This window comes from Felis catus, chromosome B2 (assembly GCF_018350175.1).
Source record: "Felis catus isolate Fca126 chromosome B2, F.catus_Fca126_mat1.0, whole genome shotgun sequence".
Taxonomy (NCBI): domain Eukaryota; kingdom Metazoa; phylum Chordata; class Mammalia; order Carnivora; family Felidae; genus Felis; species Felis catus.
In genome coordinates, this window is record NC_058372.1 from 150,409,286 (window position 1) to 150,435,943 (window position 26,658).

The window sequence follows — 26,658 nt, forward strand, 5'->3', positions numbered from 1 at the left end:
GTCCGGACTTGGGGCCCTCGGCATGTGAAGACATACATCTAATTCGCCGTTGAATTGATGAGGTCTCATATTAAATAGGACCGTAGCTACGATTTGTAGAAAGCTCGTGACGCATCAGGCAGAGTGCTGTGTATTTCAGTGGATAATATAGTCTAATTCTTAACTCACAGGGAAGTATGTTTTCAAAATCTCTAAGTGGCAGAGTCTTAGATTCAGCCAAGATTTTCAGCTCCGGATTTCCTACCACTGCTTTGCGGATCAGACGGGTGTGGCCAGTTCCACGGCCGGCGGGCGCACCGTGAGATGTGTCTGGCCCGACTCTCTGGACGGTGGACCAGGAGGCCCAGCCACTGTGCCTCTGCTGTGGGCTCTGAACGGGTGCTGGCATTTCGCGCCTCTCTGGGCCTGGACCCCGGGGAGGGTCTGGCCGCAGAAGTGACGTGATGGGAAGGAGCACTGGCCTAAGTGTGGGTCAGGCCACAGGCTTGAGGACAGGGCAAGTGGCAGCCTCCCCACTCTGGAACCCGAAAGCAAAGTCATGCCCCCCCCCCCACCGTTTCCGTGGGAAGGGACGCACTGGACCAGGGGAGGTGACCAGAGAGAGAGGCACCGTGTGCCGTGAAGGTGCTTTGGGACGCCGTGCGCCCATGTGGTGTGTGTGGGGACACGGCCAACGGGGCAGTTTCGGGTGTGACCATCCCTTCCCCGAGGGGCCGAGAGTTAGCCGCGGCCTTTCTTCCAGCAGGATCTCAGCTGCTGCTGAGGACCTCCGCGGCCTCTGTGTCACTGGGGCCGGTTTGGGGTTCGCTCTGCGGGACCCTCACCAGCTCATCTTCCTTCCTGCGTGTCACCTTCAAAGTGGCGGCGCTGTGACTCCCTGGCACGAGTGAGGCCACGGGTGTGAAAGCCCCGCGGCCCGTTGGGGCCGTCCGTGTCCTCCACTCAGCAGGACGGGCTTCGTGTCAGTTGTTGGGGTCGAAGGTCAGTCTTAGACTTTGCAAATAACAAGAGGACGGTCCTCGAGCATCCCGAGCGTGTGCGTGCGTGTCCGTTCCGTGTGGAGTTCTAGAGACCCACGCCGAGAGTTCAGGTGCTGGAAACTGTAAGGATGGGACCAGCGACAAGTGATGGGTGCCCCAGGAAAGGATTGCTGGTTGCAGCGAATGCTCATGTGGTTTGCAGCCTGACTTTGAATGAGGTGTCTCTCCTTGCTTTTCACACTTAGGATTAGAAACCTGACAGGACAGACCCCGCTGTGGTTGTTTCCGTGGTCTTCCCGTCAGTTACATTAAAGACTAAATCAGAATCGATTCGGCTCGTGAGCAACGGTCTTGGAGATGACCCACGGTTGACGGAGGTTAGACTTCCTGCCTTCACCCCCAGGGAGAGCAGTGCGTCTTGTGCTGCCCGCGGCTCTCGCTCACTCGCCGTGGGCAGCGGTGTTGGGGGAGCGGTATAGGGTCTTGCCAGCCCAGACTGTTCGCACTGGCACAGCTTCCCCCAAACGGGCCAGAGTCCGTAACACTGAGGAAATACCCCCACAAATGCTGGATTGATGCGTGACTTCTGGCCCTGGCCAGTGACTTGTGGCAAGGTTAAAAAACCTCAGTCCATTTGCGAAAGCATTTGGGTCCCTCCCCAAGAATGACGCGACGTGTGCGTATGTATGTGAACAAGCATCTGTATACAAGCCAACGTGTTAAATATTTACTTTTCTCTGAGAAACGCTTTTGTGCTTTCCACGGATGCAACCTTTTTCCTTACCTTTGCTCCTCTTTATATCGGTTAGCTTTTTTCTTTAATATGTCTGCGTCCTAACATTTGTGTCCCAGATAAATCCTGGTCTGGAAGTATTTCCCCGTGTTTTTTGCCAGAAAATCCCACTGGTGGCTAACGCCAGAATACATCAGGCAATTGTATCTTGGATGAAAACGCAGACCAGGAAGTCATTCAAAAAGATGTCGTTTAAGGTCTATGTTAAGTAACTATTGGCATCAAAACACAGAATATTTAAGTCCTGTTAAGGTTCTGTGTGCCAACCAGTAAGGCTTCAAGGTCATACGAGTATCTTCTCGAGGTACACCAGTAACTGAAGACGTAAAGCGTGTGTCATTTGGGACCTGCCTGACTCGCCCCGGACAACAGCCTTAGCTCTGAGCAGAGGAATTACTTCCAGGCCGTCCTCACTTGAGGCCTACGAGAGGATCTTGTCTTCCCTTTTTACACGTGAAGAAAGTCCCAGAGTTCACCGAAACGGCAGATCCAGGCGACCGGCCTGACGCTTCCGTTTACTTGGCCCTGTGCCGCCAGTGACACCCCTGGATTTACCAGGCGGGGTGTTGGCAGTAACGCCCCTGCTCGTCAGAAGTCTGTCTTTTGCTCCGGTGGCCAGCCCCGGTGAGCACTGGTTTTCCGGGCGGCCTCGCCGGGACCCTGGTACCTTTTGTCCTCTAGGCCCCGTTTCCGCGGGGGCGGTTTCGGGAGAGGAGGAGCCCACGGAGGCAGCTAGCGCTCCCTGCTGAAGCCCCAGCCTGGGCCGCGGCTGCCACCTTCCCTGGGGTCCTACCGCAGGGACCTTAGTCCCAGGGCCTCCTGCCCGAGAAGGAGTTGGGCCTGTAGACTCGCGGCCCGCCGCGACTCTCCACCGAGCTTTGCCGTGGCAGGTGCTCGCGGAGCCCGGGATGTAGTCTTTGGGAGAAAAGGAAATACGATTATAACCTCACCACATGGATTAGGTCCTGGTCCTGGATTAGGTGGTGCTGATCGTTTCTCAGCGTTCACGTGGTCATACACACAGACGTATGTATATACACGTGGCTATGTGGGGATATGCGCGAGGCTGTGTTCGTATCATATACGTGCGTAATCGTTCCCTTCCGCTAAAAATTTCTGTGCACTCGTGCCCCGTCTCCCCAGCCCAGGGCGTACCCCTTGGCGAGGCCAGCGTGCTGCTCACCCCCCTTCTTCATCGGTCCTCTGTCCTCCTGGGGCAGTGCCTGTGTCATCCAACCTAGAATCCTTAGCACACTTGTGTCTCGTTTGTCCTTCCTGGAGTGGAATACTGGAGTCTCGGGTGTGAGTTTCCAAAGCTGCGTTCTGAGCAGCTTCTCGGGGGATTTTTCTTTTGAGGGCTTGAGCATTTTTCATTAAGTGTTTAATTTTAATGACCGTATAATCAACATACAGCGTTGTGTTAGTTTCAGGTGCGCAGTATAGCGATTCAGCAATTCCATACGCCACTCAGTGCTCATCAAGATAAGTTTGCTCTCTTTTAAAATGTTTATTTTTGAGGGAGAGAGAGAGAGAGAGAGACAGTGAGCAAGCAGGGGAGGGGCAGAGAGAGAGGGAGACACAGAATCTGACGCAGGCTGAAGGCTCTGAGCTGTCAGCACAGAGTCCAAAATGGGGCTCGAACTCATGAACCACGAGATCATGACCTGAACCGAAGTCGGATGCTTAACCGACTGAGCCACCCAGGCGCCCCATTACCATCTTTTAAAACACCAATCTCAGCAGTGAGTTTTGAGAGAATTTTCGATGCTTCTACACTTCCATTTGGATTGGGATGCCAGAAATTGATACTTTGGTTTCAATAATAAGATTTTTTTTCAAGGAAGAACTTTTAACTATTTGTTTCCCACACTTATTTTTTTTAAATCTTTAAAAAATTTTTTTTCAATTTATTTATTTTTTTCAATTTATTTATTTTTGAGACAGAGAGAGACAAAGCATGAACGGGGGAGGGTCAGAGAGAGGGAGACACAGAATCCGAAACAGGCTCCAGGCTCTGAGCTGTCAGCACGGAGCCCGATGCGGGGCTCAAACTCATGGACCGCGAGATCGTGACCTGAGCCGAAGTTGGACGCTCAACCGACCGAGCCACCCAGGCGACCCAACATAAGTTTGCTCTTTAACATCTGGTGACTTTTTTAACATTAAAATTTAAGTACCACAACAAACATGTTAACTACTATCAACAAGGTTTTGGACATTTGACTTTTGTTTCTTACACATTTATGCAAAACAAAACACTAAATTTCACAAAGGCATCTGAATCTTGGGGTAAGGTCGAACAACACGAGTCGTCCTTGACGCAGTTTCCCCGACCCCTTGTGTTCAGTTCCGCAGGCCAGCCTGAGCGTCCTGCACTTGAACTGTGTGTGCCACGTTGGTGGCTGCCCCTCTCCCTGAATCGCATGCTCATGGCACCTGGGTCACCGCGGCGGACCCCGGGTCTCTGTGCATCCTCGTGCACCTGTCTGCTGGAGTCTTGTCCACATGCAGCTTTCTCAATGCTGACCTTTAAAAACACGAGCCCCTCCTCTGTTCAGGCCTTTCTGTTCAGGTGAGATGGCGCCCCCGTCACCTCATACGGCCCGAGGCCCGTCCGTGGCCTCCCGCCGCCCTCCTGCTGCCTCCTCGTTCATCCACACACCTCCACGCTCCACGCCACGAGCTTTCTTTAAGCAGCTGTGTGAGATCTGGTAAAACTCCCACGCGTGAAGGGTACAACTCAGAAGTTTTCAGCGTCGTCCCTGTGTCGTGCAGCATCACAATGCTTCTAATTCTAGAACATTTTCATCCTTCCCACGAAACCCCAAGTCCCGTATCCATTGGCAGTTCCCCACGGCCACCCCCAGCCCCAGATGGCCGCCAGTCTACCTCTGTCCCTGTGGACTTCCTCATTCCGGGCCCTTCACACGGGTGGAGCCTCCTGTGTTTGCTCTCTCGTGACTGGCTTCTCTCACTCAGTGCCATGGTCACGAGGACCGGCCACGCTCTGGCGGATGTTGGCGTTTCATCCCCATTGGTGCCGGAATCCTGCTCCACGTTTTCTGTGTCCGTTCCTCAGCTGACGGACGTTGTCTCGTTTCCATGGTTCTGTGAGCATTTGTGTAGAGATGTTGTGTACATGTCCTTTTCTCTTTCCTGACTATCTACCTGACGGCAGAATCGCCAGGCCGTATGGTGACTCTGTTTAGCCTCTTTGAGAACTGCCAAAGTGCGTGCATTGGGTGTCTAATTTCTCCTCTCATCCTTTCCAACGCTCGTTACTTTCCATCTTTTAAAAAACTGCAGCCACCCTATGCGCGTGGGGCCTTGCACTGTCGCGGTTTGATTTAATGACCGGTCGCGCGCACTCTCACGTGGTCACTTGCGTGTCTTGTTGGGAGAAACGTGTGTTCAATCCTGTGGACGTTGTGATACTGGTTACTTGCCATTTTATCATTGAGTTCTTAGACTTCTTTGGGTGTTCTAGATGCAAGTTCCTTATCAGACACGTGGCTGGCAAATATTTTATCCCGTTGCATGACTTGTCTGCTCACGTTCCTGATGGTGCCCTCGGAATCACCAGGGCTTTTATGTTCGATGAAATCCACTTTATCCATTTTCGTTCTATTGGTTGTGCTTTGGTCTTACATGTGAGGAACTGTAAGGCTGGAGCCCCTTCCAGGGAAGAGAGTGAGGTTCACCCTCTGTTGGGGGGGGGTGCACAGTCAGAGGAGAGCGAGGTACATCCTCCGTGGGGGGGGTGCACACAGTCGCCCCCAGCAGCAGGTCTCACGCTGACCCCCGACATGCCCGCCCTTCACACCTTCCTCTTCCGTGAGATCAATCTGAACCTTGAGGTTAATTCTGCTGGATAATTTCCTCTCTTCACCTTGAGCTTCTTTTTTAAAGCAAGCGTATCCAGTTAAAAGTTACATCAATAGGAACTCTGGATGGGGGAGGATTAAGAGGAAATGGGATAAGAGAAAAAAATACAAATTTTGCGTGGTATGGACTTACCGTAAATTCACATCTAACCTGGCATTCCACGTTTTCCCTGTCAATCTGCCCATGGGTGAATATTCCCGGCGCTCAGCCTTTGTTTAGCTCACCTGAACAGAGAACGTTTCCTCCGACTCTCTTCAGCAATCAAATGTTGACACAGGGTGCTCGCCTGCTAGGCCTGTCCTCACAAAACGCCACGGACCAGGCGGCTCGAACAACGGGAACTTATCCCTCACGGTCCTGGCGGCTGGGAGGCCAGGACACGGGTGCAGCAGTGGGCCCCATGGGAGGCTCTCCTGGGCTTGCGGATGCCGCCCTCTCCCCGAGTCCGCTCCTGCCTCCTCCCCTGCAGGTGCACCTCTCCGGGTCCCCTCCTCTTCCGGTAAGGACACCGGTCAGGTCAGAGCAGGGCCACCCTCCTGACCTCCAACCTCAGCCCAACTCCTTAAAAGGTGATTATAGTCAAAACCCTGTCTCTAAAAGCAGTTACACTGGGGAGCAGTCGGGGCTCTCACATATGAATGGGGGGGGCACAATTCAGGCCGTAACCTACAGAACAGAATTATTTTAATGTGGCTTGAATTTGGAGGTATTACACTAAAAACAAAACCTGTTGGTAAAAAGGCTCCACCTGGAGGTGACACTCACCGTGGGAAGGTCTCCCTGTCGGTGGGCGTCTTCGACCACACACCTTCCTCCTCTACTCTTTCTGTGGTCACCCTCGAGTCTTAAGTTGCCTATTAAAAAGTTCCTTTCCCACAGGAATGATTTTGTAGGCAGTAAGGAAAGCCATTCTGGTAATTTCTCATGCACCTTTGATACAAGTTTCATTTTGACCCACGATGACCTTGATTGCAGCGAATCAAATTTTGGATGAAGGCGATTGAAACTTTCACACAATTTTAGCTATTGCTTTTGCTACCGCAGGTATCTTGTATACAATAGCTATTTTCGGTTGGTAATTCCCCCGTCCCCCACGTTTGTGAAAATGAACCAGGTACGGTTCACGTAAACTAAGAAAAAATTCACCTGTTTTATTAAGCTACCAAAATGTTTTTGCCGCTTCTGCCCGTGGGGACTTTTCCCCGATGCTTCCTGTGTCCCCAAGCCTGCCCTTGACGTGTGCGGTTGTTGATGGCGTACAGAATTCCCGTGCACTTCTCGGTGACACCCACTGTGAACAAAGTCATCGTCTGAGGTTTTATCGCCAATCCTTGTACTAGATGATTGGCCTTTACTTTGTACATTTGCGGATTTAATAACTTAATAGTTACGGATTTAATTTCAGTTTCAGGCTAAAGAGTTGCCTGCCTTTACCGACGGTACTGGGCACGGCCAGCACGCGTGGGACCGTGCGGGGCGTGGTGTGACACACGTGGTCCTCTGGAAGGCATACCTGCTGGACACGTGTGGGGGAGACAGTGGGGAGAAGGCCTGGGGGGGACTCCCGCAAGCAGGAGGGGTCAGAGTGTTCATTCACCGGGAGGACTGGATGAAGAGCACACAGAGGGAGCACTCTCCAGCCCACATTTGTGCTGCTCGCAACTGTGTGAACTTGACTTGGGAAGGAAGGTCCAAGACTCGTCCTGGCTAGCTGGCATGTTTTCTCTCTTGTCTGGAAACTTGGAAATAAGTTTGTTTTCATGTTTTGTGTGACTTTGCCACAAGAGAAAGGGGGGTATTTTCTTCATTTTAGAAGTCAGTTTTTAAAACTTAAAAAAAAAAAAAAGAAAAGGAAAAAATCTCTAAAATGTTTGGTTGGGAAGACAGTTAAAAAAATTTTTCTTTTAAATGTTTATTTATTTTTGAGAGAGAGACAGTGTGTGAGCAGGGGAGGGGCAGAGAGACGGAGAGACACAGGATCCCAAGCAGGCTCCGGGCTCCGAGCTGTCAGCACAGAGCCCGACGTGGGGCTCGAACTCAGAGACCCCGAGATTATGACCTGAGCCAAAGTCGGACGCTCAACCGACTGAGCCACCCAGGCGCCCTGGGAAGAGGAATTTTATTATCTCAAGATTTTTTCTAAATTTTCAGCATTTTTCAATCATGATGTGTTCTCATGATTCCTGAAATATTGTGTCTAAAGCCATTGCTTTGCCTTTCGCAATCACCGCTGGTTACAGTGAGGCTGCATAGACGGTGGGAGCAGGTCAGTAATTGTTTTGAATAAACTCTTCCCACGTGCTCATTCCACTGGGTGACTCTTCCCGTGGGGTGTCTGTTCAGGTCTTTCGCCCATTTTTTCATCAAGTTGTTTCCTTTGCTTATTTTAGACGCAGTCTTTTATGGGATATGTGTTTCGCAGGCACTTTCTCTGCGTCCTGTCCTTCTGGGGACGGTGTCGCTCATGGAGCACACGATGGCGGTGTTGATACAACCCGGAGTCATCGGCCGTCTCCTCCCTGGCTCACACCTCTGGTGTCTTGTCCAAAGAGTCTGCACCAAACCCAAGGGCCCCTAGACTTTCTCTGCGCTCTCTCCAGAGATGTTACATTTTTACAGTTTACATTCAGGTCTGTGATGTGTTTTGAGTTATTTCGTGAACGGTAAAGGTCTGTGTCTAGATTTGTTTTTTGCACGTGGACGTCCAGCTGTTCCAGAACTCTTGTTGGAAAAACTGTCCTTATTCCTTTGTGTGTCTCAGCTTCTCTTTCACACGTCCCTCAGGTGTATGTGTGGGCATCTACTCCTGGGCTCCAGAACAGTGCTGAGACTTAAAAACGTTCCAAACCCGGTGACGGGCCGAGTAGCTGGCTGGAAATGGGGTTAGTGGAGAGCAGAGGTGAGATCGCGGACGCGTGTTGAACAGGAAGGTGCCGCGGAGATGTGCCCTCCTGGCCACGTTTGCTTCTGAGCAACCCGAGGAACTTGACCTAGGAGTCTGAGTGGGTCCCAGGGCGCTCCCCGCTCCCCACGACTCACAGCCGTCCCTCCAGCGTCCTCGTGGGCTGGGGCTCCGCTTCTGTTCCTTTGCAGGGAGAGCGGGCAGCCTGCAGGAGGAGGTCCGAGGGGCGAGGAGGGGCAGCTCCTACAGAGGGCCTTGTCCCCGTCAGGATGGGGGGAGGGGGTAGGGAGGACATCTGCAAACCTGGGAGAAAGGCTCCACGTGACTCGAGAAGGAATTTGGAAGGAAAATTTGAGGAGAGGAGACAATTGAAGATAACATAATTTTAGTTACTGTTTTAAACACTGTCATAGTTGGAAAATTTAACACTGCTATTTCTGGTAGGAACATTTCTAATGCTTCCTTGCATTTTTAAAAAAAAAATTTTTTTAACGTTTATTAATTTTTGAGACAGAGAGAGACAGAGCATGAACCGGGGAGGGTCAGAGAGAGGGAGACACAGAATCTGAAACAGGCACCAGGCTCTGAGCTGTCAGCACAGAGCCCGACGCAGGGCTCGAACTCACGGACTGCGAGATCATGACCTGAGCCGAAGTCGGCCGCTTAACTGACTGAGCCACCCAGGCACCCCAATGCTTCCTTGCATTTATTTCTGCTTTATTTACTTATTTTCGGCAGGGAGTTTTTGGGAAGTCTTTCTTCTTCCTTTCTCTCTTCATGGCTTCGTCTTCCCCAAGAGCATCTTGCTCGAGGGATATTCATCCGCCACTGAGGTGCCCGGAGAGGGGGTGCGGGTATTCAGGGGCAGGAAGCAGAACCCTCATGTTTTTTGTTAGACCCACACGGCTGCCCTTCATCCACCTGCAAGGGAGCTCTGCCCGGGAGCACGCAGGCCTGGGTTTACACTAGCAGTCGGAAACGTTTTATTCTTTAAAAAAAATTTTTTTTAATGTTCGTCTATTTTTGAGAGAGACAGAGAGACAGAGCATGAGCGGGGGAGGGGAGGGAGAGAAGGAGACCCAGAATCGGAAGCAGGCTCCAGGCTCCCAGCTGTCAGCACAGAGCCTGATGCGGGGCTCAAACTCACGAACCGCGAGATCACGACCTGAGCCGAAGTGGGACGCTCAACCTACTGAGCCACCCGGGCGCCCCGGTCCAAAGTTTTCAAATATTTATTGTAGGAAATATTCGCAAACAAGGAAAATAAAACAAAGTAACTAGTGGACTCACAGTCCGGAGGTAAGTGGAGGGGACAGCATCCGAATGTGCATGTGCCTTGCACATATGACCTCCTCCTGTGCTTCGCAGATGGCAGGGAGCGTTTTCAGTGTCTCCAAACACCGTCCTGCCGTGGTTTTTCTTACGGCACGGCCCACAGCCCATCCCAGGTGACTGGAAAAATGCAGGTCCCTGGGCTGGTCTGCTGTGTCACCGGATCTGCATCTGGTGGGCCACGGGATTTGAAGCCTTGTGCAGTTGTCCAGATGAGGGGCGCCCGGGGGGCTCAGTCGGTTAAGCATCTGATTCTTGGTTTCGGCTCAGGTCGTGATCTCACGGCTCGTGAGTTTGAGCCCCACGTTGGGCTCTGCGCTGACAGCACCGAGCCTGCGTGGGATTCTCTCTCTCCCTCTGTCTCTGTCCTTCCCCTGCTTGTGTCCCCCCCCCCCACCAAATAAATAAATATTAAAAAAATAAAGTTCTCTGGATGATTGTTTTCCACAGTAATATCTGTGAAATGCTTTCTACGGTATTTTTATTGTACCACGTGTGGTGGGGCATAGTTTACGGAATCAATTTCTTGAGAGCAGATTCTTGTAGGAGTGTTAGCATTTTGCCACTATTAACAATTCTTTAAGGAACACATTTCTTAGTTTTCTGCACTTTTGTGATTGTGTCCTTGGGATAGGCTTCCTGGGGATCCTGGATCCTCTGGCTGACGGAGACCTGTGTCTTCCAAGCCCGGGATGCCCATCAGCCCAGCCTGTGGACGTTTGTCCCTTCACTCAGCATGTCGGCCTGTGGCTGTCGCTTGGGGGTTCCGGGGATCTGGGCGAGCTGCCTGAGCGAGGCCGTGCGTGAACGGCACCCGGAGTCACGTCGGAGCTCGGGTTCCGGTTCGCCGAGCGGGGGGACCTGCGTGTCTGACGGGCTCCCAGGGGACGCCCGGGCCGCCGGCCCTGGGACCGCAGATGGCCTGGCTGGGCTGGGGAGACAGCAAAGAGTGTGGCTCTCGTCCCCACGGCTTCAGCAGCCAGTGCCCGTGGCACAACTGGAACGTCTGACCGTTGGCCGTGGTCCCGGTTTGCAGCTCGGGGGGCTTCAGGACCCACCCCACGTTGTCGCGACCTTGCCCTTCCCCCCCCCCCCCCCCCCCCCCCCCGTCCGTTAGCAGCTCCGTTACCAGGTTAGCCCTCCTCCACCTGCGGGCACTGGCGGCTCCGCACAGGCCGGTGGAGTTTTAAAAAATAAAAGTCCCAGATGCCGTGTTCAGCAGACTGTGTGGGACCAGTCGCCCGGCCCTGACCCAGTCACGGGCCAGAGGGATGGACGTCTCACTGGCCGTGCCGGGGGCCGTCGCTGCAGGCAGGGGGAGGGTGGCTGTGGGCCTCGAACCCGCTGCACGGGCTGACTGTGGGGCGATGGTTCCCTCATCCTCCAAGGCGAGGAAGGGGTGCCCGCAAGGAAACAGGCGTTATGGGGGTCGCTGTGGCCCTTCTCACAGGCAGGCTCTTTGTGCAGCTGGAAAACCTAGTTTAGGGCGACCAGGGCTCCCGCACACGGTGCAGGTGAGGGCCGGCCCGGGCCGGGGCGGCCGTGCTGGGGGGTCACCTGGCTCATGGTGGGGTGGGTCAGGGACCTGTAGGCCTGCGTCTCGGCAGGACGGTCTGGGTGCAGGGAGGGGACACGAGACAGGAGCCCGCAGGACTGCGTCGTGAGGAGGTGACACGTGTCCTGGGCGCCCAGATCCCCTCAAACTGCAAGACTAAAGTGGAAACACCCAGGAGGGAGCAAGCCACCGAGGTGCAGCCCCGGGCACAGGTGGAGGAAGGGGAGGCCTGTTTTCTGGAAAGTTCCAGCTGAGTGTCCAGAGCTCAGGTTTGTTCCTGAGGGTCTCGGGCCGTGCACCCCATTCAGGGAAGTAGCCCGTGTGGTGGCCTGATGGCTCGGTGCCGGGTGACCAGGGGCAGATTCGGCCTCTGACTGCCGTACCCGGGGTCCCGGCCTCCCCGGCCTCCAAGAAGCCACGCTCCGTGGTCTGTCGCCGGAGATGCCGGGAGGGCTCCGCGTTGCAAATCGCACCAGGCGCCCCGAGTGTGATGCGTGTGCAAAGGCGGCCGGCAGGCCGGCCGCCGCCCTCTGCATGAACTAGAGCAGACGCTGCCTTATTAGGTGACGCCGTGCCAGACCCGCCGTTTCCTGTGCGCACTGTGATCTGCAAAATGTTAAATATTTAGACTCGGTTCTGTTTGAACACTTCTGCCAAAACGTGTTTTTGGGTTCTCTCCCCTCGGCAGGGAGGGAGGGCGGCCAGCGCGCAGTCGTCCGGCCTCGGGGGACGGGGCCTCCGGGGGAGGTGAGCGGAGGTGGCCGGGGCGCGGGCCCGGCCGCGGTCCCCCAGGGGCCAGCCCGGCCACGCTCGGTTGTCACCAGGGCGGGAGGGGGTGGTCCACGACCCCACGCCTTCAAACAGTGGTTCTGTGAAAATTACAGTGGGCGTCAGGTCGCGAAACAAGCCGCAGATGTGTGTCCGATTCGCCTTCAGGAAAGTCTTTCCCTCCCCGGTTCTAAGGCCTGCACGCCTGTTCACGCCCGGCGGGGCGCACACACTCAGAGCGTCCCTTGGCCAGAGGCGCCTCTGCGCGGGGACGCCCCTGACGGCGACAGGAGGGCGGGATGCGGGAGGAGGATGGAGAAGCCCGTCAGAGGCTGAGTGTCTGTGAAGGCAGCAGAGCCAAGCGGGGGGAGGAAAGCAAAACACAGCAGAACCGTTCGAAACGGCTGTAAACACTGAAACATAAACTCGGCTGAACGCGGGCCATCCCCCGGCTGAGGGAAGCCTTCCGGGTGTCGGGCCACCCCCCTGCCTGGTGCCGGTTTGGGGACACGGCTCGCCGATGCAGCCCCGCCCCCGTAAGCGGCCTCTCCCGTCGGGACCGCTGCCGTCCTGGGTCCCTGCCCCCTTGGCCACGTCGTGGGCCTGTCTCGGGGCCGCACTGACCACTTGGACTTTACTGACTTCAGCTCTCCGCGCCCCATGCAGCCTCTCATCCACCCCTGCGGGCGGAGCATCTGCGCCCCGCACAGCCCCCGCATTCACCCCTGCCCACAGCAGGTGCGGGAGCCGCGGGCGCGGTGGCTTGGCCCGTGTGTACGTGAGCCTGAAGCGGTCAGACGGTCCAGTGGGGCGATGATGGTGGCTCGCACACGGCCGCGGTGAGGACCCAGACGGGCGGGTGGAACAGGGCCGACTGCACATCGCACGCATCCGCCGTTATCGGGAGAGTCCAGAAACGCACGCCCGGCCCGAGGCCCTGCTCAAATAACCGAAATGTGTGGTCTAATTCAGCAGTTCCCAAGCTTTTTGGTGTAAGAATCCTTTTTACTCTTAAAGCTTATTGAGGACCCGAACAGCTCTTCTTAGGATGGGTTCTATCTGTGAACATTTACGGGCAGTATTCAAGCTGAAAAGTGTTTAATCCACGGGGCACATTCCGTCTGGCATCACCATCACACGTCACTCGTGAGAATCAGAAGGCAGAGGACACGGTAATATTTTATGGAAGCGGTTCTGACCTCCTTGGCTGTCCTGGCGGTCCTGGGGCCCCACTTTGAGAACCGCTGCTCTGGAGTAGGGACACGATGTAGACATAGCACGAGCAGGCAGAGAAGCCTGCACGGCCATCGCGATGGTTGAGAAAAAGTGGAGTAGCTCAGTGGGAATTCAGACGATGGGAATCCCTGGCTGGTGGGGAGTCTTGGGGGGATCCCCTGAGAATGTGGGACAGAGTGAAAGAAGGGGTTTTGTGGCCAGGCCTCGTGAGCCCGGGACCCACACACACACAGCCTACATCCCCAGGGGGACCACTTGGTTCCTCAGCCCCAAACATCTACAGGCAGGGCCTTTAGATTTCTTCTCCGAAAGCAAGTATGGGGATACGCTTTGTGTGCGGAGCGTGAAGGGCCCTTCCTGAAGGTTCTCCTAGAAAAACAGCCCTGGACAGGGGATTCAAGCCACCGTAGCCTTGGAGATACTTGTTCTGAAATGGCCATTTACCCATTGAAATCTGTCCATGTTTAAAACAATAATATCTTGGGGCCCGAGTTCAGGTACGATGTCCTCTTCTGTCTGAACACTTCAGCGTCCGTCCCCTCAGAGCCTGCCGGCACTCGCTTCCTGACATTTGGTTTTTCCTCTCTTGCCCTGGTTACAGATACTGGTTCTGGTTTCAGTCGTGATGGCTGTTTTGGGTCCAGGGATTAGAAATCTTTGGAGAATGTCAGAATTTCTCAGGGGGGCCAGTCTAAGAGAACACGTTGTAAATGCGTCCCGGCCGCCCTGAGGCTGGCTGCCAGCACTTTCTGGTGAGCGGAAGGCGTTGCTGTCCCGCATCTGGCCCTGGCAGGACCCTCAGTGACCCGGAAGCCATCGGCTACATTGTCACGGCATGACTGGCGCTCAGGTCTAGGCTAGGGTCAGGCACGTCCCCGCAGACAGGGCCCCAGACGGAGGGCTGGACGAGGCCGTGGACGGGACGGTACAGAGGTGCTTCGTGTATCACTGCCTGTCCCCTGAGCTGAGCCCGGGGCTGGGAGACCAGCTGCTGGGAGACCACAGTGGACCCCACTGGCTCCCAAGAGGAGTGGAAGCTCCTCAGGAGAGGAGTTTGAGGCTCCTGAGAAAGTGGAAGCAGCATTGACTAGGGATTTAACAACCTGGCTTGTGTCCTGCTTCTGAAACCATTATTGTTGCGCAGTCTCGGGAAGCCGCTAAGCTTCCCTGCGCCCGTGCCCACCCGAGGAACCCGTGGGTGATACAGTGCTCGCCGTCCGGGTGCTTACGACGGATGGAAACTACCGGGTGCTTCTGGTGGCAGCGCTCTGGGTGGGACGGCCTGGTCTGTGTGCCTGTGCAGAGCTGAGGGAGCTGGGGCAAGGGGTGGAGTCACTCTGTGTCTCATGTCCTCACCTGTAAAATGGAATGAGAACAGCTTCTAAGCTGAGTATCTGTGAGTATCTGTGTATCCATGACTGTCCGTGAGTATCCGTGAGTGTCCGTATCTATGAGTATTCGTGACCATCTATGAGTTTCCATGACCGTCTATGAGTATCCATAACTATCTATGAGTATCTATGAGTATCCATAACGATCTATGAGTATCTATGAGTATCCATAACTTTCTATGAGTATCCATCACCATCTGTGAGTATCCATGAGTATCTGTGTGTATCCATGACTGTCCGTGAGTATCCGTGAGTGTCCGTATCTATGAGTATTCATGACCATCTGTGAGTTTCCATGACCGTCTATGAGTATCCACAACGATCTATGAGTATCCATCACTGTCTGTGAGTATCCATGACTATTCATGAGCTCCCCCGAAGTGGTTAGGATAGTGCCCAGTGTTTGTTGACCCCTCTGCAGTCCTCAGCAATTAGAATTGAATAAAATACATGAATGGGAAGTGCTTCTATGATGAAAAGGGCTGTAGAAATGTGACTTTGTTTTCTTTAAATCCTGTAGAACCCCTCGGAAGACCTAAACGGTTCTCGGGTCCTGTCTGCTCTAATTGTATATAGGTTGTTCGTCTCTGAATAATCTCCTTGCAGGCACAGCCCACACCCTCCCCGATCAGCCAGGCTCTGGACAAACACCCACGGGGTTGCCTTCAGGTGACAGTTTCCCCAAGAACAAAAAAGGCTCCACGTGGTGTTTTCGAAGAAGGGAGAAGAATTCTACTAGGATTGAGTCATTTCTGGTGACACCGTATCGCTGTTCCTGAAAGAGCTGCTTCTAACGTCATTTTATATGTTAGTCTCGGCAAAAACACCTGTTACAGTGAACTGGCTGTAGATAGTGGTGTTTGGGGGCATGATTTTCAGGCGTCGGAATACCACTTCTCCCTGGTTCGAAGGGTGAAAAACCATTAAGTAGCAGTCTCGTCGACCTGCAGGAAAATGCAGTTCTGCTGACCTAGTTCTGTGGCCTCATGTGCTTTCTTCTGTACCCGTTAGACAAAGGGATAGGTGAGCATAGGACACTCTGTGTGACAGGATTTGTGTCTATCGGGTTTTATCTCTCTGTCACAATGATGAGGTACGGGCTGTGGTTCTCGTTTTGCAGTTGAGGGACAGACTGGAAAGTCAGCTCAAGAATGCACAGTTAGAGGGTTTGCACTGTTCCCACACGGGACACGTCTGGTACGCCAGGTTGCATCGTGTGGCACAGGGACGTGGTTCTCAAACATCTGTCGTTTGTGTCAAAATGCCGCTTCTGGCTTTTCCTTTTCTCATCTTTTCTTTCCCTTACCGAAATGCAAAGAAAACTAGTTTGAAGAAAGTTGGTCAACTCTGGACACTGGCTTGAGTGGACCCAGTGTGTTTTAAATAAGATGGCGGGATCAGTTTTGTTTGTAATCAGCTGTGTTAGATAAAACCACCCGTCTTGATGGGGGACTTTTCTGGAAAATGGAAAATATTCTAATTCTGCGTATGAGGAATCCAAATATAAAATCTGACTACTTTTATTGCCTCCCTTTTAAGAAAATCAGTGTGGTACTCTGCATAACGGACGTTGTTCAGGAGACAGCGGGCGAGGGGTGCCGTACTCACCGTTGAGGAAGGCTTCAAGGGGTTCGTTAGCAGTGGCTGGGAGGGTGGGTGCTGGGCAGGGCTGCTTGGTGATGGCTGTGGAGTTCCGTCCCATGAATGTGGGAGGGACAGTGTGGTCCTGTGGGGGCTCTTGGTGCAGAAACCCCGGGGGGGCACTGGAGAACAGGGACAGGATCTGGGGAGCACCTCAGAGAGTTAGGCTCAGGGTGGAAGAAAAACAGAGAGGTGGGTAAGGGGTCACTGTGGAGTGATGTTGGTGTAATTGTGACTGATGGAAGGCTTGGGTGAGGTTGACTTTCACGTGGATGAACCCTCCAGAAACACTGGGGCACAGATGGGAAGGGGTGTGATTGGGGATCATTCGGCATCATGGGGCCCCAAGATCCCGCTGAGGTGGCTTTTCCTTGTCTTGGCTGTGTTCTCCTCCTCTCCCGGGGGCTTTGCTCACATTTCACAACGGGAACGACTTCTAGGTCTCCAGTTACTCAAGTCTGGGTCTGTTGCTGTGGGAGATAAACATGGGAAAAAATCATCAGAATGGACACCCGTGTTCACTATTTTCTTTGCAAAGAAACTGGATCCAGGAATCGCATCCAGATCTGTTTTTTCGAGACACGAGTTTGGCTGTGGTTTCCCATATTGTGTGTCTCTCGAGAGGGCGGCGAGGGGCGGGGGCACCGTGGCTGGAGTGTGGGTTTTGCGCCACCGCGTGGGTGTGGGTTCCCAGTCCGCTTTCCCTAGCTTTGCCGTCTCGAATAAGCCGTAGGCCTTTCCGGAGTCTCCGTTTCTTCACTGGAAAAACTCACGGTGGGAATACACGTCCCTCGTCCTGTGCTTACCGGGATCGCAGGACAATATGCGGAAGCCGAGCTCCGTGCCTGTGATGCCTGTAAATATTAAGGCAATGACTCTGGATTAAAAAGTTAACCTTAAAAACCTTCCTTTGGAATCAAGTTGCGTGGCCGGTGACACATACGTGCTGCTTGTGGGCAAAGCCTTAGCACTGAGAACCCCGATTGGTGGCTTCCTGAACGTGGACACGCGGGTAATTGTATTCCATTTATATTATGAGTTTCAAGGTGGCCCTCTGCCCAATCCACCATTTCTAGAAAATCAAACTGTAAGGGTGCATTTCTTGTTTTTTTTTTTTTTTTTCTTTTTTGCCTTCTTTGATCATCTGTTGTGTAATTAAAAAGAAAGCCACAGGCATTCCATGACTGATGAAGACAATATGAGTACAAATCAGGGAATCGATGCTAAGAACACATGGAAACCTCTCTGTCGACATGTGCGACAGATGAAAATATATGCCTGCTTTAGCATTATCTGGCAACTTGTCAGAAGTGCTCACCCCCGCCCAGCACTTTGGTTCCCGGCTGTCTCTGTCGCTCATTACCCAGATTGGGAAAATAATTTACCTTCTCTGATTCCGTCACTGAATTTATAAAATGATGACGGTAATCCCCCTTCACAGAATTAACATGCAACCAAGTAAATGAATACGTGAAAAACCTGTAGTCAATCTCCAGTCTCTGCTCATCTGCAAAATTCATATGGTTTTATAAGTGGGATTCTACCGAACAAACTTATTGGTTTTTTTCTAAATTTTTTAAATATTTTATTTATTTTTGATAGAGACAGAGCACAAGTGGGGGAGGGGCAGAGAGAGAAGGAGACGCAGAATCCAAAGCAGGCTCCAGGCTCTGAGCTGTCGGCACGGAGCCCGGCGCGGGGCTCCAACTCACAAATTGCGAGATCACGACCCGAGCCGAAGTCGGACGCTCAACCGACTGAGCCACCCAGGGGCCCCGGCAAACTGCTCATTATTTTATCTCTGAAATACTTGTGTATGTGAGGTGTCCTTTTTAAACCTTGAGATACTTTTCTGAGCTCCCTTCAGGTAGCAGGGAAACTCTTAATGTCTACAGGTTAGATGGTAGGTGATCACACAGAGTGGTGGTGTGGCCAGTATGACGGAAAGTAGCTTACATTTGGTGAGCCCCCGTGGCTTACATGCCCTTTAAAACAGCAGAACAAAGGTGCTAGGCTCACTGTTGATTCACTGCATGGACCGGGTCGGTGTGCACCTACAGCTGAGTGCTTCAGGAGGTAAATTGGGAGATCTTTGGCCTTCCAAAGGACAGCGGTCTATACCTCTAACTGGGCACTTGGTCGTTGCTTGCATTTGCGCTGAATTATCTATGTACTTTTATCCGGGCTTCCTCATGCTTGCAGTGTCTGTCACTTAATCTCCTGTGCGTCTCATATTTTAAGGCCTGGGTACCCTAGTAGGTAAGGTAATGTAAGATAGCCTCAAGTCGGTCCTCTAGAAGCCCGCCACCAGGGTTCCTAAAGTACAGATACAATCGTAGCGGTCTTGAAAATCTTACAAGGCTTCCCGTGCTGTGGGAACCCCTGAACCTGGCTCAGGGGTCCCTCGGTCTGGCCCCTGCTGCCCTGCATGTCCACCTTTTGTTGGGGACCCTCCCTCTACAGCCATTTGCATCCTTGTGTGTGGCCCAGTGCCCCACACACCATGTTTGCTGAGCACAGGTCTGTTCAGTGAACCTGTGGTTAATTGTATGCACATTAAAAGCAGGGGTCATAAGCTAATGAGGGAATGTGACCAAATGCTTGGAGAGGTAAGATATTTGGTATCTTAATTAGGAGTATTTGGGGGGTGACTTTTGAAAATACTGTAAGGAGAGGCAAAAAAAAAAAAAGTAGAAGATACTGGTTTTGGAAGCTTACGCTGTAATGACTGTCGTGTCAGAGAGCTACTGCTTCACAAGAAATAACCCCAGAATGTTCGTGGGAATCAGCGATCAGTGTTTGTTTCTCACGCACCTGCTGATCTTGGCTGGGCTCTGCCCCACGTGTCTCCTCCTCCTTGTGCGAGTGAGAAAAGGAGAATGTTCTTCTCGGAGCAAGAGTAGGGGTGAGGGAAGCGGTTCCGTGCACCTGTCCAGCCCCAGCTTGTCTGATGCCTGCAGACGTCCTCTGAGCCAGGGAGCTCACGTGTTTGGACCTAGTGTGACGCCCTGCCCGTGTGGAAGTGCTGCAGAAACTCTGGCGACGGGGAGGGAGCAAGGACGGGCCAGCAAGGTCATCTGTTGAGTCCCAAAGTTAGTGTGTAATTCTCCTAAGTGGGAGGCCCTGGAGGATGTGAGGCACAGTCGGGGACGAGGGTGGGAATCGGCTGAGGAGACAGGCATTTCTAGCCTTCCGGGCTGCGGTTGCAGTGGTAACTGGGACTTGGCAGAGGCCATCAGGAGTAAACAAACTCTAGTCCACGCACATCAGAGCCGTGTGGCAGGCCCACGGGATCTTGGGAGTCGGGCCAGCCAGTAGTAGTGAGATTTCAGGCCAGCAGAGGACCCTGAAGCAGGACAGTGAGGACGGTACCAGGAAGCAAAGAGGAGGGGTGGACGCAGGGGTTGGTCATGTGATACATCCAATCAAACGGGAAAACCGCTTATAACTTGGAGGCTCTTACAGATTCATCAGGACCCTTTGGACACGGGGCCAAACAGACTTTCTGCGGGTCTTACGCACAGCTTTTAAGGGAAACTTTCTTCAGCCGGTTGAGTCAGTCCTTGGAGGCCCAAGAGCCATTATGGACAAAGCTACCGCTGCACATGTAGAGTCACTCGGCCTGTAGGTGCTTCTGTCCTTTCTTTATGCCGCATTTCATGGTCAGAGTTCTTTGTTTCGTAGACAGCGTGCACACCAAGTCCTCTTGGAAAAAAGGAGGAGGAGACGAAGCTTTCGTTAAGTGCCACTTGCTGGGGACTGACTGTGGGCTTTCACACGTGGTTTGCACATCATTGAATTGAAGTACCACCCTTCATAAGACACACTAAAAAAACAATGTGTTGCCAATAAAACTGTGACCAATATTTTCTCGTCTCTTAGAGTTCCTATTTTATTCTTTTTTTTATTTAAAACAATTCTTTTTACATTTATTTATTTATTTATTTATTTATTTAAAAAAATTTTTTTAATGTTTGTTTATTTTTGACAGAGAGAGAGAGAGAGAGAGAGAGCATGAGCAGGGGAGGGGCAAAGAGAGAGGTAGACACTGACTCCGAAGCAGGCTCCAGGCTCTGAGCTGTCAGCACAGAGCCCGACGTAGGGTTCAAACCCACAGACCGTGAGGTCATGACCTGAGCCGAAGTCGGACGCTCAACCGACTGAGCCACCCAGGCGCCCCTACATTTCTTTATTTTTGAGAGACAGAGAGAGACAGCGTGAGCAGTGGAGGGGCAGAGAGAGAGGAAGACACAGAATCCGAAGCAGCCTCCAGGCTCCGAGCTGTCAGCACAGAGCCCGACGTGGGACTCGAACCCACGAACCGTGAGATCATGACCTGAGCTGAAGTCGGACGCCCAACCGACTGAGCCACCCGGGCGCCCCCTATTTTATTCTTATTTTGAAAACTTGTGAAGATTCATTTAGGTATCAGTTTGTTTGTTGAGGATATTTTTATACGGCGAGATACACAGACCGTGGTGCTCAGTGAGATGAGCTTAGCTCTGGCAAGCAGGAATGCCCATGGAAGTCACATCCTTCAAGACAGAGAAGGTCTCCATCACCGGGTGAGCTCCCTCAGGCCATTCTGGGTCAGCGCCTTCTTGGAGGCAACTACTGTTCTGATCTCCGTTATCCCATGGTTCTGTGTTACTCTCACCTGGGCCAGAATTTCATATAAATGGAATAATGCACTGTATGCCCCCTTGTTTCTGTTTTGCGCATTATAATAGTTTTGAGATTCATCCTTATTGATTATCTGTATTACCCATTTATTCTCTATACTTTGTATGCATAACTGCGTATTGTATGCATACTCCACAATTTGTGCACTTTCCACTTAATGGATGTTTTAATTGCTTCCAGGTTGGGGTTCTTACAAATAAGGTGCCATATATGTTCTTATATGTTATTTTATGGATGTTTTATCCATTGCTCTTGGGTATTTACCCAAGAGTAGATTTCCAAAGCGTTCCTATCATTTGCATTTGTGTGAGAGTCCCAGCCCTTGGCTTTGGATTTTTACTTTGAGCCAGTCTAGTGACACATAGTCCTAGACCATTTGTCAAGTGTTTATTGTTCAGTCACATATCTTTGAAGTATCTATTCAAATATTTGCCCAATTTAATTCTTCATCTTTCTTTATTAATCTGTAGGCGTCATTTGTATAGCCTGAATCTTTGTCGGATGTATGCCTTAGGGACATTTTCTCACAGTCCGTGGCCTGGCCTTTTACTTTTTTCTTGGTGTGTTTTGGTGAGTATATGTTTTCAGTTTTAGTAGAGTCTAATTTACTACATATTTCTTCTGTACTTAAGGCTTTCTATATCGGACCTAAAAAGTGTCTAACCCAGTGTCACAAACACAGGCTCATGTATTTTCTTTAGATGCTTTATAGTGTTTAGCTTTTATGTTGAGATTTTGAAGTCTTTTCAAATAAATTGTTGTGTGTGGCGTACTTTAGACTTTGTGTCTTTTTTTTTTTTTTTTTTTTTTTTATTGGAGCGTAGATAGCCTGTCGTTCTAGAATCATTTGTTGACAAGACTTTCCCTCTTTGAATTGCTTTGGTGCCTTGTTAAATATCAGTTGAACATGTATTCTGGGGTCTGTTTATGAAGTCTTTATTTTTTCCCATTATCTATTTAGCTATCTTGATTCCAGTCACATACTGTCTGGAGAGGCAGCTTTATAATGACCTTTAAAATGCAGCAACGTTAGTCCTCCAAGTTTGTTCTTTCAAAAGAGTGCTTTGGATATTTCCGGTCTTTTGATTTTCCAAATACATTTTAGAATGAAAATGCCAATTTCCACAAGAGAGCATCTTAGGGATTTGTTGGAAATTATGTTGAAACCACAGACAGTCTGGGAAGAATGAACATTATAACATCACTGAGTCTTCTGGTCCATGAACATGGTACATGTCTCTCCACTTGTATTGTTTCCTTTCATTTCCCTCAGCAGTGCTTCTTCAATGGCTTGCACATCTTTTCATAAACTTATTTCATGTTTTTGATGTTATTGGAAATGCCTTTTAAAAATGGTCTTTTCTAGTTATTCTTTGCTACTACATAGACAGGTGATTTTTGCATATTGACATTGTATCTTGAGGGTTTGCTATATTCACTTATTAATTCTAGCAGTTTTTTCTTTGTAGATGTTTTAGATTCTTTTTACGTACATAATTCTGTCATGTGTGATTAGAGAAAGTTCTACTACATCCCCCCCCCCAATCTTTCTGTGTTTCTATTTCTTATCTTTAATACGTTGCCCAGGACACCCAGTATAATGACAAGTAGGAGTGTTGACACAATTTCCAATCTTAGAGTGAATGCATTAAGTCTTTTATCATTAAATCTGATGTTAGCTGTGCATTTTTAAAATATATGCTTTTCCGGTGGCTCAGTTGGTTAAGTGTCCAACTTTTGGTTTCAGCTCAGGCCATGATCTCCCGGTTCATGAGTTCAAGCCCTGCATCAGGCTCTGCGCTGACAGGGCAGAGCCTGCTTGGCATTCTCTTGCTCCCTCTCTCTCTGCTCCTCCCCTGCTCACTCTCTCTGTCTCTCAAAATCAGTAAGTAAACTTTAAAAAATTAAGAAAATAAAATATATATACTTTTTATCAGATAGAGAAAGTTTTCTTCTAATACCAGTTTTCTGGGCGTTTTGCCATTTAGTGAATGAAGTAATTCACCTTAAGAAGAATAACACCTAAGTTTTCTTTGCATAAAAATGGATAGTTTTACTGTAACTGAAAACATTTGCATTTAGGGTATAATGTCATTAAAACATCTAAAGGAGTTACTGAGTATTATTTCTAGTATTTTATTTTATTTTATTTAAAAAATTTTTTTATGTTATTTATTTTTGACAGAGAGAGAGAGAGATAGAGCATGAGTGGGGGAGGGAAAGAGAGGGAGACACAGAATCCGCAGCAGGCTCCAGGCTCCGAGCCGTCAGCCCAGAGCCCGACGCGGGGCTCGAACTCACAGACCGCGAGATCATGACCTGAGCCGAAGTCGGACGCTCAACCGACTGAGCCACCCAGGCGCCCCTCTAGTATTTTAAATAGTCCCTCAATTTTGAAAGATGCCTTATCCTTCTTTCTACATACACTCATATATTATTCCATTAGCTCCTCTGACCATCTCAGGAGGCAGTTAGAATGGTGTGATACTACGTGGCAAGCGATTCCATCATTTACATGACTTCCCTAAAGCCATGGGCCAGGTCGGGCGAAGCAGTCTTGACTCTGTGTTTCTTCATATCTTATTCAGTCTTCTCTACTTCACATCATGCAACCTGCCATATTTTGGGGAGGATTGCCAGAGATTTAAGTAACGATGCTGACTTTGAAAATTAAAATTTCTTCATTGTCTCTTCCTTTATAGAACTAAATGAGAGTAAATGGAAAATAGAATCTGTCAGTATAAACTGGATACGAATTAATGCAAATACAATAAGCAAGAGCCATTAGGGTAATGTATGGGCACACTTTCAATACCTGCAAATCGTTTCTGAAGAAGCCTTATGGCGTTGGCTGCTGTTGAATTGCAAATTTATGTGATTCTTTAATGTGAGGTGTGTCTGGGAAAACAGAATGTTCCAAGAGCATATTATCATGTGGATAAAGGGACACAGGGTCCTTTACAAAGAACAACCATAACCATCCAACGACCCACCATCTGGGCATCACTCGCCCCCACGACACAAACAACAGAAACCCTGTTGTGGAGAATTTGGGACCTGGAGTGGCGTCCTTGCAAACTGTGCTGACAGCTAAGGGCAGAACAGAGGAAACTCAGAATCAAGAAGAGGACTGGAACCGCCTGTTGACCTGCTGGTGTTACAATTCTGCATCTGTGGTGGTGGGCACCCAGTGGGCAACAGCTTCAAATATTTTGCTTTTTAGAAAGCTTCCCAGGATTCTGTGCCTGTCGAAAAGTAAGCAGTGAAACCCTAAATATTAACGTGAAACTCTTGGAAGGTGAGCTAGCCAAAACTTACTGCTGCAGCCTGCGTACCCATGAAATATGGCCGAACCCAAAGGTCTCTTGTCTGTCTGTTTTTTGGAATGGATGTAATTTCTTTAAATGCATTTGGGGCATCATCATACTCAAATCAAGTGGGGCGTACTTGATGAGATCATTAATTAAGTGCTTTTTTTTTTTCTTTAAGTTCAAAAATGTCCTGCAGCCATTTGTTATAATCTGACTTCCCTCTGGTCGTCAGATTATTTGAACACATTTTCAGACACGTTATGAGTCACTGAGATCTATTGATGGTTTGGGAGATAAAATAATTTTAAAAGTTAACTAATTGTGTTTAATCCAACCAAATCTGCAGAGGTAGTTTTCTAAAAACACAGAGTGGTTATACGACTGTAGAAATGAAAATTTACAGAGACAAGTTGGCATTGCACTCATGTTTCTACTTTAATATTTTCGTGAAAAAGGACTGAGGCAGATTACCTCCGAAGTGCCAATTCCTTCTGAGGAATCTGCTCAGCACGGGGTGCGTGGCCCAGGAGGCCACGTGTCTGAGCCACACACATTGGCAAGCACGTGGAGTCGGGCACAAATGCACCTGCGTGGGACCGCACAAGCGTAGACGGAACGGATTGTGGAAGAGAGAGCGGTGCAGTCACCGCAGTTATGTTGGGTCAAGTGGCTCACGGTATCAGCATGGCGTGCCACGAAGCCATGGCGAGAGGAGAGCCGTCTAGAGTACCGAGAGCCAGTGGCCCGGATGAGAACGGACTCGACAAACTGAACGGAAGGCTGCTTGTTTGTGGAGGATGTTGAGCTTTGCCGGCATGACGGGTTGTATACGCCAGGTTGGAGGGTCGAGAGGCGTCTCCGTGACCAGACACAGAAAGTGCTGGATGGACGCGTGGCAGAAATAGCCCTCTCTCTTTCAATTCCTATCAGTCACCTGAGGCTTCTTTACGTATCACTACTTGGAGGGTTAGGTAATTAGTAGGCTAATGTAAGGTGAACGTGGGCGTTAATGAAACTACTAGTTACAGAAAAATCTAGGATTTCCCCATTCTGATGCTTGAATATGTGATTGAAAAACTCTACGTGGATGGTATTGAAAGTATCTAAATTTTCTTTGGGGCTGCGAGTCTAGTTCTTTATAGGACCTCTTATCTTTGTGTCTCTGTGCCCGGTGGGTTCTGTAAACCTTGTGCTCAACATTAATAATACTCCCAAGTTTGCGTAGAACCTATCACTTTGTAGGTGTTGTGCCGTTCGGTCACACAGTCCTCCTGGGAGGCAGGATGGGCTTAAATGAGGATTAGATTTTTGCTAAAGTTGGTCAGACAAGAGGTTGAGGGGCCGAGGAAAGCTGGGGGCCTGACTCCTACTCCTGAACCTGACCTTTTCCCTAATGACATCATCCTGACTCAGAACAGCCATCCCATCCTGTCCCATCGCCCCCACAGCTGCACTGGGAGTTTTCTATTCCTTTTCTTTCTTTCTTTCTTTCTTTCTTTCTTTCTTTCTTTCTTTCTTTCAACTTTATTTATTTTGAGAGGAAGAGAGAGAGAGCAGTGGAGAGGCAGAGAGAGAGAGAGAATTCCAAGCAGGCTCTGTGCTGACAGGATCGTCGGCACAGAGCCCGACCCAGGGCTCCAACTCATGAACCTGAGCTGAAGTCGAGCCGACGTTGGATGCTTAACCCACTGTGCCACCCAGGCGCCCCTCCCTGGGCACCTCCTTTCCTAATGCTTTATGGGGCCTCCCTCCACGTGTTTCCGGGCCTTCCTTGAAACCTATTTCCGTGGGGCCCTTTTAAAGCCCTGCTTCTGTGTCCCAATGTTTGAAAGTTTCTGGATTTGTGGTAAAATAAGTTTTGTTCCGTGTTTATCTCCACTTATAAGTGCTTCATGCCCTTTATGAACAAAGGGTGTCTGTGTCAACTCCCTGTGGCCCCAGCGTGAGCCGAGGTCAGGTCCCCTGGGGCTGGTGCTGCCTTAGGGAGGGAGAGCCACTTTCCAAAGCAGAAATCGAGTTTCTGTTTAGCCTCTGTTCCCAGGGGTTGTCATCGGTTCGTCTAAAGGCCTTCTTCCTTCATCATGGCCCTTAGCAATGGAACACAGAACTGCATTTCTCCAACAAGTTTGAATTCCCCACATGGGGCCAGATTTACCAAATAAAATTGCTTAATTTAACATT

At 50.6% G+C, this 26,658-nt stretch overlaps 1 protein-coding gene and 1 long non-coding RNA gene across 6 annotated transcripts in view; one reads left to right on the forward strand and one right to left on the reverse strand.

Moving 5' to 3' along the window:
- Window positions 1-26,658, forward strand: part of SMOC2 (SPARC related modular calcium binding 2) — a 167,956-nt gene that overhangs the window by 87,020 nt on the left and 54,278 nt on the right. The window lies entirely within an intron of this gene.
- On the reverse strand, window positions 3,924-4,554 carry LOC109500055. The gene is made up of 2 exons (XR_002157709.3): window positions 4,436-4,554; window positions 3,924-4,300 (listed from the first exon to the last, which is right to left on the reverse strand). It is a non-coding gene; the product is annotated as an uncharacterized LOC109500055 (long non-coding RNA).